The 13773-nt window shown below is 34.8% G+C and overlaps 1 non-coding gene across 1 annotated transcript; it reads right to left on the bottom strand.

The window, feature by feature from the left end:
- Positions 1–13355: 13355 nt before the first annotated feature.
- LOC120577263 (small nucleolar RNA R71) lies at positions 13356–13463 on the bottom strand. Its single transcript, XR_005643336.1, has one exon. It is a non-coding gene; the product is annotated as a small nucleolar RNA R71 (small nucleolar RNA).
- Positions 13464–13773: the final 310 nt, after the last annotated feature.

The following is a 13773-nucleotide window of genomic DNA, read 5'->3' on the forward strand; positions in this document are numbered from 1 at the left end:
CTTAGAATTGAGGTTTGAGTGAGAAAAATGTCATTTTTCCCGAGAGCACCATATTTCTGTTCGCCTCGAGTTCGCCTCCAACTCGCCATGGCGAGTACCTGTTTTTCTGAGCTCGCCATAGCGAGTAGATGAGCTCGCGAGGCGAGCTGCCCAGTATTTGGTTGGTTAATTTCTGTTGTTGTTTGGATTGTGTGTTTGGTTGAATTATTGCATGGCTTGTATGCTGATATATATTTCCCTGGATGTTTTGGTTGGTTTTGATGAATGGACGCTGACTGAATGAATGTTGTATTTAATTAAATTCCCTTAAAGGTGTAAGTTGGTTGGTGAATCATATATATGTATATGTCTAGGTTGGTTGGTATGTAGATATACTCTATGGGGATTAGTTGCATTAACATAACAGTGGGAGAGCTTCGGCTCTGGAATGCTTAGTCGTTCAAAGTGGTGGAGTACTAGTTACTCAAAGTGGTGTAGTGGTGAGGACTTATGTCCTGTTGAGAATGCTTTAACCATTCGACAGCGGTGTGGGTCACGGCCCTGATTTTTGGTACCACATGCATGGGTGTTTGGAGGAGTCTTAGTGGAGTGGTGATAAGTTGTATATATTGTTGAGAGGTGTATGAATTAATATTGTGGTAAGATGCGAAAATGATGTTATATAAACAATAATAATGTTGATGATTTATGATAGGGTGTTAGATTCAATTGATGTATTCTTTATCTATATCTTGTTGTGAATCTCACCCCTTCTGCTTGAAAATGTTGCCCTTCCTATGGGTAACTTGCAGGTGATCCTGAGTAGTTGGTGGTGGCTCAAGTGTCTAGGGCTCTGATACGTGGGATGGGATTTCATTGTTTAAATTCATTCTATGTATCAAATTTTGGTTAATGTTGTTGTAGCCCTATGATTGATGGAATATTTTATGTTGAGGCTTAATGCCAAGATTATTTTGGATAATGGAGTTTAATTTAAAGATTATTCCGCTGCAGTTTAATGAAGGATGTTGTTAAATAGTTTTAATCTATTTAAGAATTTATATTTTGTAGTGTGACATGCCGTTTAATGTGGAACTCTGATTTTATAATTTATAATTAAATTGATTTTGGGAAACGGGGTGTTACAATTGGTATCAGAGCAGGTTGGTCCGTCTGGCCAAGTAGTTGAGTCGCGTAGTGTCGTGTGACGATTGAAAATACTGTTTTATGTTGTCTTGATTGTCGTTGTGTTCCTGATTAATTGGTTATGTTTATTATGTGATCATATTTGACTGACTAACTTTAATGTGGTTTGTATGTTTTGTTTGATGGTTCTATCTGGCTATACATAGTTTAAGATATTTAAGCAATAACTGAATTTGTTTTCTTTTGTGCTTTGAATTTCGAGGACGAAATTCTTTAAGTTGGGGAGAGTTGTAACGCCCCAATTTTATTTAATTATTATTGGTTGATTTAAAGTCTTTTTTTATATATATGATTTTATATAATTATGTTGATTATGTGGTGTGTTATATTTTATTAAATGAGTTATTTTACTATTTAATAGAATAAGTGGGAATTTAGAATAATGTGAGAAATAGAATTAATTGGAGTCTTGGGGGTTTTATTTTAATTAATTGAAATTAAGTGGGAGGTTATGTTTTACTGAATTATTAGAAAATAGAGAAAACAGTTTTACGTGAAAACAGTCTGGTTTTGGGAGAAAAAGCTAGTGCAAGGGAGAGAAGCTTAGGAATCATTTGCTGCTGTATTTTTTCTGCAATTCTAAGGTAAGGGTGAGGTTTACCGCAATTATATAGATTCTGAATGTTGATTGTGTTCTAACAGGTTTATGTGAGGATTTGGGAGAAATTGGGTTTTTGTTGATTAAGGAGTTTTGGGTGTAGGAATCATAGAATTGAAGGTAGAAATGGGTTCTGGGTGCATAAAACCTTTCATTTCATATCTGTAAACTAATTTGGGGAGTGATTTGAGGAAAAATGGGATTTTTGGGAAAAACCTGCATTCTGCCCGTACAGAAGTTCATCGCTCGCCTCGCGAGTAGCCATTACTCGCCATAGCGAGTGAACAACTTCATCGCTCGCCTCGCGAGTGATACAGCTCGCCATGGCGAGTAACCTTGTAAAAATCTGGATTTTGAAAAAGTTGTTATAAGCCGTATTTTGGGTAGTTTCGTGTACCTAGATGATTCTTAAGAGGACTAGAGCAAGTTTTAAGTGTAAAAGATGATTAGGGAGCTTAGAATTGAGGTTTGAGTGAGAAAAATGTCATTTTTCCCGAGAGCACCATATTTCTGTTCGCCTCGAGTTCGCCTCCAACTCGCCATGGCGAGTACCTGTTTTTCTGAGCTCGCCATAGCGAGTAGATGAGCTCGCGAGGCGAGCTGCCCAGTATTTGGTTGGTTAATTTCTGTTGTTGTTTGGATTGTGTGTTTGGTTGAATTATTGCATGGCTTGTATGCTGATATATATTTCCCTGGATGTTTTGGTTGGTTTTGATGAATGGACGCTGACTGAATGAATGTTGTATTTAATTAAATTCCCTTAAAGGTGTAAGTTGGTTGGTGAATCATATATATGTATATGTCTAGGTTGGTTGGTATGTAGATATACTCTATGGGGATTAGTTGCATTAACATAACAGTGGGAGAGCTTCGGCTCTGGAATGCTTAGTCGTTCAAAGTGGTGGAGTACTAGTTACTCAAAGTGGTGTAGTGGTGAGGACTTATGTCCTGTTGAGAATGCTTTAACCATTCGACAGCGGTGTGGGTCACGGCCCTGATTTTTGGTACCACATGCATGGGTGTTTAGAGGAGTCTTAGTGGAGTGGTGATAAGTTGTATATATTGTTGAGAGGTGTATGAATTAATATTGTGGTAAGATGCGAAAATGATGTTATATAAACAATAATAATGTTGATGATTTATGATAGGGTGTTAGATTCAATTGATGTATTCTTTATCTATATCTTGTTGTGAATCTCACCCCTTCTGCTTGAAAATGTTGCCCTTCCTATGGGTAACTTGCAGGTGATCCTGAGTAGTTGGTGGTGGCTCAAGTGTCTAGGGCTCTGATACGTGGGATGGGATTTCATTGTTTAAATTCATTCTATGTATCAAATTTTGGTTAATGTTGTTGTAGCCCTATGATTGATGGAATATTTTATGTTGAGGCTTAATGCCAAGATTATTTTGGATAATGGAGTTTAATTTAAAGATTATTCCGCTGCAGTTTAATCAAGGATGTTGTTAAATAGTTTTAATCTATTTAAGAATTTATATTTTGTAGTGTGACATGCCGTTTAATGTGGAACTCTGATTTTATAATTTATAATTAAATTGATTTTGGGAAACGGGGTGTTACAATTGGTATCAGAGCAGGTTGGTCCGTCTGGCCAAGTAGTTGAGTCGCGTAGTGTCGTGTGACGATTGAAAATACTGTTTTATGTTGTCTTGATTGTCGTTGTGTTCCTGATTAATTGGTTATGTTTATTATGTGATCATATTTGACTGACTAACTTTAATGTGGTTTGTATGTTTTGTTTGATGGTTCTATCTGGCTATACATAGTTTAAGATATTTAAGCAATAACTGAATTTGTTTTCTTTTGTGCTTTGAATTTCGAGGACGAAATTCTTTAAGTTGGGGAGAGTTGTAACGCCCCAATTTTATTTAATTATTATTGGTTGATTTAAAGTCTTTTTTTATATATATGATTTTATATAATTATGTTGATTATGTGGTGTGTTATATTTTATTAAATGAGTTATTTTACTATTTAATAGAATAAGTGGGAATTTAGAATAATGTGAGAAATAGAATTAATTGGAGTCTTGGGGGTTTTATTTTAATTAATTGAAATTAAGTGGGAGGTTATGTTTTACTGAATTATTAGAAAATAGAGAAAACAGTTTTACGTGAAAACAGTCTGGTTTTGGGAGAAAAAGCTAGTGCAAGGGAGAGAAGCTTAGGAATCATTTGCTGCTGTATTTTTTCTGCAATTCTAAGGTAAGGGTGAGGTTTACCGCAATTATATAGATTCTGAATGTTGATTGTGTTCTAACAGGTTTATGTGAGGATTTGGGAGAAATTGGGTTTTTGTTGATTAAGGAGTTTTGGGTGTAGGAATCATAGAATTGAAGGTAGAAATGGGTTCTGGGTGCATAAAACCTTTCATTTCATATCTGTAAACTAATTTGGGGAGTGATTTGAGGAAAAATGGGATTTTTGGGAAAAACCTGCATTCTGCCCGTACAGAAGTTCATCGCTCGCCTCGCGAGTAGCCATTACTCGCCATAGCGAGTGAACAACTTCATCGCTCGCCTCGCGAGTGATACAGCTCGCCATGGCGAGTAACCTTGTAAAAATCTGGATTTTGAAAAAGTTGTTATAAGCCGTATTTTGGGTAGTTTCGTGTACCTAGATGATTCTTAAGAGGACTAGAGCAAGTTTTAAGTGTAAAAGATGATTAGGGAGCTTAGAATTGAGGTTTGAGTGAGAAAAATGTCATTTTTCCCGAGAGCACCATATTTCTGTTCGCCTCGAGTTCGCCTCCAACTCGCCATGGCGAGTACCTGTTTTTCTGAGCTCGCCATAGCGAGTAGATGAGCTCGCGAGGCGAGCTGCCCAGTATTTGGTTGGTTAATTTCTGTTGTTGTTTGGATTGTGTGTTTGGTTGAATTATTGCATGGCTTGTATGCTGATATATATTTCCCTGGATGTTTTGGTTGGTTTTGATGAATGGACGCTGACTGAATGAATGTTGTATTTAATTAAATTCCCTTAAAGGTGTAAGTTGGTTGGTGAATCATATATATGTATATGTCTAGGTTGGTTGGTATGTAGATATACTCTATGGGGATTAGTTGCATTAACATAACAGTGGGAGAGCTTCGGCTCTGGAATGCTTAGTCGTTCAAAGTGGTGGAGTACTAGTTACTCAAAGTGGTGTAGTGGTGAGGACTTATGTCCTGTTGAGAATGCTTTAACCATTCGACAGCGGTGTGGGTCACGGCCCTGATTTTTGGTACCACATGCATGGGTGTTTAGAGGAGTCTTAGTGGAGTGGTGATAAGTTGTATATATTGTTGAGAGGTGTATGAATTAATATTGTGGTAAGATGCGAAAATGATGTTATATAAACAATAATAATGTTGATGATTTATGATAGGGTGTTAGATTCAATTGATGTATTCTTTATCTATATCTTGTTGTGAATCTCACCCCTTCTGCTTGAAAATGTTGCCCTTCCTATGGGTAACTTGTAGGTGATCCTGAGTAGTTGGTGGTGGCTCAAGTGTCTAGGGCTCTGATACGTGGGATGGGATTTCATTGTTTAAATTCATTCTATGTATCAAATTTTGGTTAATGTTGTTGTAGCCCTATGATTGATGGAATATTTTATGTTGAGGCTTAATGCCAAGATTATTTTGGATAATGGAGTTTAATTTAAAGATTATTCCGCTGCAGTTTAATGAAGGATGTTGTTAAATAGTTTTAATCTATTTAAGAATTTATATTTTGTAGTGTGACATGCCGTTTAATGTGGAACTCTGATTTTATAATTTATAATTAAATTGATTTTGGGAAACGGGGTGTTACAATGAAGATTATACGATGATTATGATGTGAATTATATGATGTTGACTAAGATGTTGCCATGTTGTTTAATATATTGATTATGATATTGTTATGTTGTTATGATGTTGTATATGATACTGATTATAATGTTATGATGTTGTGATTGATTATTATCATAAAGTGATGATTATGTTGTGTGGTCTAAGTTATTATGTGATGATGATTATGTTGTGTTGTTTAAGTTATTAAGTGAATATTATGTTATGTTGTTGTAAGATGATGTTTATGTTGTGATGTATATAATTGTTATTATTAAGTGATGAATATGTTGTTGTTATATTTTCATAGAATGATGAAGATGTTGTTGTTATAATATTATATTATGACGAGATGATGTATATGTTGTTATTATATTATTAAGATGATTAATATGTGTTGTTCATATCATTATAAGATGATGATTTATGTTGTATTGTATATGATTATTATTATTAAGTGATGATTATGTTGTGTCGTATATGATTATTATTATAGTGAGATGTTGATTACATTGTGTTGTTTTAAAGTTATTAGTGATGAGGATTACATGATGATATCTATGAGTTGTTAAGTGTACTTGATGATGTTTATGTTAAGTTAATAAGTTGTCTTTTATTCATGAATTGATAATGAGATGTTTGATGAATAAGTATTATTATGAATTGATGATGTTACGTATAGTTGCTAAGTTGTCTTCTATTATGAGTTGCTAATGTGATGCTTCGTGGAGAAATGTTATTACGAATTAATGTTGTTGTTATGTTGTATATGAATTAGAATTAATTATGTTGTTATGTAGTATATGAATTATGATTAAGATGTTGTTATGTTGTATATGAACTATGATGTGATGATCTATGTTGGTTATGATTTGGTTATTATGTGTTATATGATGATGTTTATAATGTGATGAATATGAAGTAAATGATAATTAAAAGTTGGTTGAGTCATTAAGAATTATTACATGGAGAATTATTATTACTAGTAGATGAAGTTATTTATGTTGTTAAATATAATTATTGAATTATATGCTTGATATTATTGTTTTGTGAAATCTCACCCCTTCTGTTTGGAAATGTTGCTCTTCGTATGAGTAACTTGCAGGTGATCAAGTTTAAGTTGCTGTTAGATTGCTGTCGTGAGTGGATTAGCTCTCATGTGTGTCTTTAGGTGCTCTGATACGTAACGGGATGAGAATTTTATTGTTGTCTTTCTATTCCTTACGTATTGTTTTTAAGAAGATTTATGACTACGTTTTTAGATTGGATTATATGAGATATTTATTGAAGAGGCCTTGTGCCAAAGACTGTTTTTAGTTATTGAAGAAATTCCGCTGCGAAGTATTAAAGATTTTGTTATTGAATTTTTAAAGGATAAATAGTTATTTATTCAGTTTATGTTTTTAAGAGAAGAATGTGACATTCCGTTTATGTGAGTGCTCTGATTATTTTTATGAAATTTTTATATTGGGAAAACGGGGTGTTACAATAATAAAGTAAAAGTAAAAGACAAGAAAGTAAATGGCACAAGTGAATAACCAAGGTTGGTGACAAACACACCTACTCTGGGGGCTACCAAGCCAGAAAGGAAACCCACTAGTGTAGTCCTTATTCTAAGTTCTTAGCAAACTCCAAGTTTACAACTTAAGAACTAGGACCTACCCGTACTAACTTCAACCTATGAACTCCTCGATCTAAGATCCCAGCTCACTTCCACTCACTCACACACCCTGTGATTATTTGACTACAAAACAATAATGAAGTTACATTCAAACACAAACTACCTTCGTGCTTCAAAACTTATGAATAGTATACACAATTACAACTTAATAAAACACAGTCCTTATCATGCATCAAGGTGACACAAAAAAAGGCTCACAATGAACAACAACTCAAAACCCTAAAAGTTGTAATACGTAAATGACGGCTTGAATGAGTGAATTAGGTTTTGCGTCCTTCTATAAATACTTTGAAGCAATACAGGTTGAATAGACTTGTTGGGCTTCAGAAAACAATGCAGATCCAAGGGTTGACCCGCTTCACAAGAATTAGGAACAAACAGGTTGTCTTCTAAAATGTCGGAACATCTTTAGGAACAACTAAAGCACATCCAAAGTTTCCTAAAATATTGTCACTACTTTAGGAAATAATCACACAGTTGATTCTAGACAAAAAGCACACCTCTTGGCCAACAAGTAAAAAGGTGTGGATTCCTTAAATAGATAAAGTGCGTGTAAATCATGACACATAAATAAGGCACACTGAATCGTACCCATATGTTGGAAAATCTTATCCAACATCTTGCATGAATATTTGTTTTAGCAAAAGTGAGGCCAATATATAAATATCTAACAATTTCAGCGCGATCGGGATCGAAAACAGATTTAAAAATGGAGTCGCGCAAATCGAAAGTGGAAAATGCAGAAAACCCTGCACTAGTGAGCTGGCATGACCGTGTACCCCTGTGGCACGGACCATGTTAGTCATTTGCACTTAGGCAGCACGACCTTCTAAGTAGCCGCATGAGAAAACTAAAGAACTTCTCTACCAGATGCTATGATAGAGACAACTCACAGAATAACACAAAATCTTACGTGGATTCTAGGTCCCTGAGATCCAATTATCCTGTCAAATTTTGCGTCTGATGTCCTTCACATAATCTATGGAGATCACTAACCAGCTTTTGTGAGACTTCCTTCTACTAAGGACGTCGACTTCTAGTTAACCATCTAGTAGATCTTCCACCATATTCTTCTAAGCTTCTTAATCCCTTTATGATGCTCTTCATATGATCCTTCTTCATGATACGTAGATCCTGCACACTTGAACATATGTTAGTATATCAATTGTTCTTCAATACTTTGTTATCATCAAAATATAACGAGAACTTATATGAATTATTCTCTTTCTAACACATAACACACTCTCCCTCTCAGTAGTTCTACAAACGAGCAGCCCTATCAGCGTCTACCTTACCGAGGTTCGAGGAGAATGAAGTTACTGGGCTGATTTAAGTCGTGAAGTCACCTGTCTTTCAAATTACTAACTAGTTACTTCCTGATTTGAGTAGGTTTCCACCAATATTTGGTATGTCATATCCCAAGGTACTTTTATCTCAGGGTTCTGCTCTATGGCTAGTTTCCCTAGTTATAATTAGTTATTTCCTAATTAAGACAAATATAAATATTCATATTAGTTATGTCACTTCCCTAAGTGTCTAGATATCAAGGTTATGCTTAAGAGGAGACAAATCTTACGCATGACAGTAGAACTAAATAGCTTAAAGAAAATAATTGAAATAAGACTTTAAATTAAATAAATTATCCAACAACCCAAATAGATTTAGTTACAGTTTACACTGATTTTTGGTAAACAACCGCTGGTTTAAAATTAGTTACTTGCTAGATTAACCAGTAAATCTTAGGGACATATTGTGTTTGTTATTTTCTTAGAAATTTATGATTGTTCTTGAAGAACATATAAAAAGTATGAAGATAACTATCGAATTTAACCTAGTTAAATTTAAATTCGTCGAAGTTACTTTCGATGAAACAAAATGATTGCTTAAAATAAACAACTAAATTACAAAAAATTAAGAAAATGAACTTAAATTGCATTGATTGAATGTAAATTGGTACACATATCCATACATTGCAACTTATGACTCGTTCCTCTCTTGAATGCGGATAGTTTGAGTGTAAGTTTTGTGTATGATTTGATTGTGACCCGTTTTCCCTAAGAAAAAAAACTACTATTTATACTAATAGAAGTAGCTACCTACATTAAGATTTGAAACTACAACTGCTATAAACGAACAACATATATCCGTTCGATTTGAATTTCAAACATCTACTATTGGAGATATATGTTGCTTATCCTTATCCAAAACGAACCGCTCGTCGATATTTTTCGTCTGTCGAACAGAAATCCACACTTCAAGCATTTCAAGCAAGTTCAACCTTCAATCAAATATCGAAACATGAAAACTATATTGTTTCCTTCGATTTTATAAAGTTAACCTTGATTTGACTGCATTTATGATAGCCTTAAAAATAAAGGCTAACAAATTGCCCCCTAAAAACGTCTTGTTCGACTAATCTTCTTGATGGGGAGAAAAAGATGCTTTTGATCCCCTGTAAAATAAATTGCTCTAATCGAAGCAAACTTTATGACGTAATCATCTGGTGAAGTAGTTCATAGAACGCTTTATGGTGTCCCCACCATAGTTAGTGGGCCACATTCTAGTCATTGGGAACTACCATTTTATCATTTTAAAAACTATCAACGTAAGATGTTGACATTTGTCAAAATCAAAAGGTTATAAAACAAGGAGTAGCCCTCAATTTATTTAAGAACCAGAGGTTAAGGAAGCGGAAGAACAAATCTGGAAATCCCACGTAATCATTCCATGTCCTATTTCACCACATGCATATTTAGGACCCATTCCAGATGAAAAGGAGAATAACGAAGAGCTTAGTGCCATTTTCCCTTGTTTTGAAAAACATTCGCCTTTGATTTTCACCAAAGGTCCTTACGACCTTAGTTTCCTGAAATCCAAATTTAGAACGGAACCCAAATGCGACAAAAACGAGGACTACAATGCTTGGTTAAACAAAGTAGAAAGTAAAAAATGTCAATTCTAGAAAGTTTAGGCATCTTTGACCTTGTTCAACTATCTAGGCAAGGCCCAAAATATTAAAACGAAATGTTGATTGCTGCCCTCCATTTCTGGAATGCTTTGACTAATAGTCTACATTTGAAATGTGGCATGCTCACCCCTACCTTATTAGATGTTGTCGGACTTACTGGTCTAAAACCCACTAGCCAAACCTTCGATCCTGAAAGCCATAAATAAGGGTTTCCTTTGATTTCAAACGATTTTCCTATGGTATCTTCATAAAAGACCACCATAACACTGAAAATGTTGAAGTCACTGACGAAGAGCATGTTGCCTTCTTAACCTATTGGTTATCCATGTACATCTTTTGCTCTCGATCTATTCAAGTAGCCAAAGGGTACAAGGCCTTAGCTATTCAATTGCATGAGGGGAGAGATGTTTGTTTAGGCAAAATTATCTTAGGATCTTTGAATGAAAATTTCAACCAGGAAGTGGTTAGTATAAAAGAATACCAATATGGAAGTAGTTCGATTATTCCTAGCCATATTTGGCTGTTCCAACTGTGGCTTTTGGCTACTTTTAGGACCAAGCTAAAAATGTTCCTGCCTATTGATTTTACTTGGGCTTACAAAAATAGATAAACCGAAGGAATAGGCTTCGCAAGATTTATTCAGTATTTCTTATGAAGCCTTCTTAGGATGTGACACATTTACCCCTTCTTTGCCCCCATTTACGAATAGAACTTATGGAGCAAACTGGTTCGAGAAAGAATTCCCAGCAATTAAGGTCGGAGATGAGGCAGAGACAAATGCCATATGGCAAGCCTATTTGACTCCTACTTTTCTGTCTAGCAGGACAAGAAGCGCTGATCCTTTTGGATTATATGGCTATCAACCAAACTTAGTTGCAAGACAATTTGGTTTGGTGCAACCAAAACCTAGCTCTATGTACAAATGTTTAGATGATTTGAAGCAGCCATTGATAGAGCACATTTGGAGAGCACTCCTTCGCCAAGTTCAAGAAAGAGCCCCTGCTTTCAATCCTGCCTCCTTTACATTATCTTATGCACGCACAAAAGCATTTTTTAGATGGTGGCAAGAGTATTATAGGTGTAACGCCCTAGTCGTTATTTTATTATTTCTGATTTATTTAGAGTCTTTTATATGATTTTAAATATTTATTGTTGATTATGTGATGTGTTATATTTTATTATATGATTTATTTTGATATTAATTAGATTAATTGGGAATTATTATTATTTTGGAGTTTGGAGATTAAATTAGAATTAATAGAATTAAGAGGGAGTTCAATGAAATAGAGGGGAGTTAAGAATAGGAGTTAGGAAAAAGGAGAGTGATGAGTCATTTAATATCTATTTTTATCTGTTATTTAGTTTAGTTTTAAATAGATTTTATTTTACTTTATATTAGTATTATTTCCTTTTTGAGTTAGTTTACTACAAATTGCATTTTATTATATTTCAGGAACGAATATTGGATGGATTGAGTCTTGGAGCAAAAGAAAGGGACTTGGAGCTGATTTAGTACGAAAATACGAAGATTCAGAGACAAAAATACGTCTCCCCAAAGTCAGAAGCTTGGCACGGCCCGTGCTAACATTGGCACGGCCGTGCCACCCTCCAGAGTCACTTTTGCTGCTTTTGCTTAGATTTTAAGCTACTCTATTTTAGCCCGCAGTTTCTTGTGGAACATTCCAATAATGTAATTGCTTAGATTTTAAGTCGAATGTATGCTATAAATAGAGTAGCTATCCATCACAAATATTCATCTTTTCTTGGAATTCAATATGTGACAATTGTCTTTCTAATAAAAGTTCACCTTTACTTTCTTGTTATTTACTTTTATGTTTTCTCTCTTCTTCTCTATGTCTACATTGAACGTTAGTGAGTAGACTTCTCTTTGTCTTGGGATTGTTGGATAAGTCTAAATGACATAATCCTAATCAATTCAAGCTCTAAGCCTTGATCTTATGTAACCCTAATTTCTTATCTAAATTCACCGCTTTAACATGGATCAACCATTATCAAACTGTGGAAACGAAAGTGGAGGGTTTGATAATTGTTTATCCATCATCTCAAACATCAATTCATAAAAGGAAAGTGGAGCTTTGATATTCGAACAAGTGAATTTAGACAAGGATTGCAAAGGCAGCGAAATAGTCTTTGCAATCTTTGAGACATATAGTTTCGATCTTCAAGGGAACTAATAATGATCAAGTCAGCGAAATAGACTTGATTGTTAGAGGAACCAAAATCTAATAGTAATCAAGTCAGCGAAATAGGCTTGGTTGCTAGAGGAACAAAAGAGAAACTGTCTTGAGAAATTAGGTCTAACATAAAGTTATAAGCTTATAGTTTGGTTTGTGAAGGACTTGACATTTAGATGAACCAATAATCTCAAGGCTTTTATCTTTTCTTTTATTATTTGCTTTTAATTAAAAACCCAAACTTTTCTACCTTATAAATCTTTAGTCTAATCATTATCTAAAGTTAATTGAATTCATAACTCCCTGACGGAACGATACTCTATTTTACTACTTCGATAGCATCGTGCACTTGCGGTTTTATCTCATCAAGTTTTTGGCGCTGCTGCCGGGGAGTTATTGCAATTTGATTAATTTTTTTTAACGATTAGACTGGAAAAAAAAAATTATTCTTTTTTATTTTTATTTCTTTGTTTTTACCATTAACTTCTTGGGTTCTTATTCTAAGATGAGAAACACACAATAATAACGATATGGCTGAGAAACGTGCTCTCAAAGAGTATGCAATCACATCTTCAGATGAGCCATACGATGCTATTGTGTACCCAACGGTTGAGGGTAATAATTTTGAAATAAAGCCTGCACTTATTTAATTAGTGCAGCAAAATCAATTTTTCGGATTACCCACTGAGAATCCGAATCTTCATGTTTCAATTTTTTTAAGACTCAGTGGAACTTTGAAGGCAAACCAAGAGGCCGTAAGGTTGCACCTCTTTCCTTTTTCCTTAAGGGATAGAGCTAGTGCTTGGTTTCATTCATTGACAATTGGTTCTATCACTTCATGGGACCAAATGAGGCGAGCTTTCCTTGCCCAATTCTTTCCGCTTTCTCAAACCGCTCAATTAAGGGCGAGGCTTTTTCAATACACTCAAAAAGATGGTGAATCTATTTACGATGTGTGGGAGCGTTTCAAAGAAATGCTTAGGCTTTGCCCCCATCATGGTTTAGAGAAGTGGCTTATTATCCACACCTTTTATAATGGTCTTTTGTATACCACAAAAATTTATGTTGATGCAGCTGCAGGTGGAGCTTTGATGAATAAAACTTACACAGCAGCATATGATTTGATCGAGGGCATGGCACAAAACCACTATCAGTGGACAAGTGAGAGAGTCATCACTGCTTCTTCACCCTCTAAAAAAGAGGCAGATATGTACAAAATTTCCTCCCTTGATCATCTAACTGCTAAGGTTGACGCACTAACACAAAAATTTGATACAATGAATGCTAGTGCTGTCACACCTACCCCTGTATCA

Source organism: Medicago truncatula, chromosome 7 (assembly GCF_003473485.1).
Source record: "Medicago truncatula cultivar Jemalong A17 chromosome 7, MtrunA17r5.0-ANR, whole genome shotgun sequence".
Taxonomy (NCBI): Eukaryota; Viridiplantae; Streptophyta; class Magnoliopsida; order Fabales; family Fabaceae; genus Medicago; species Medicago truncatula.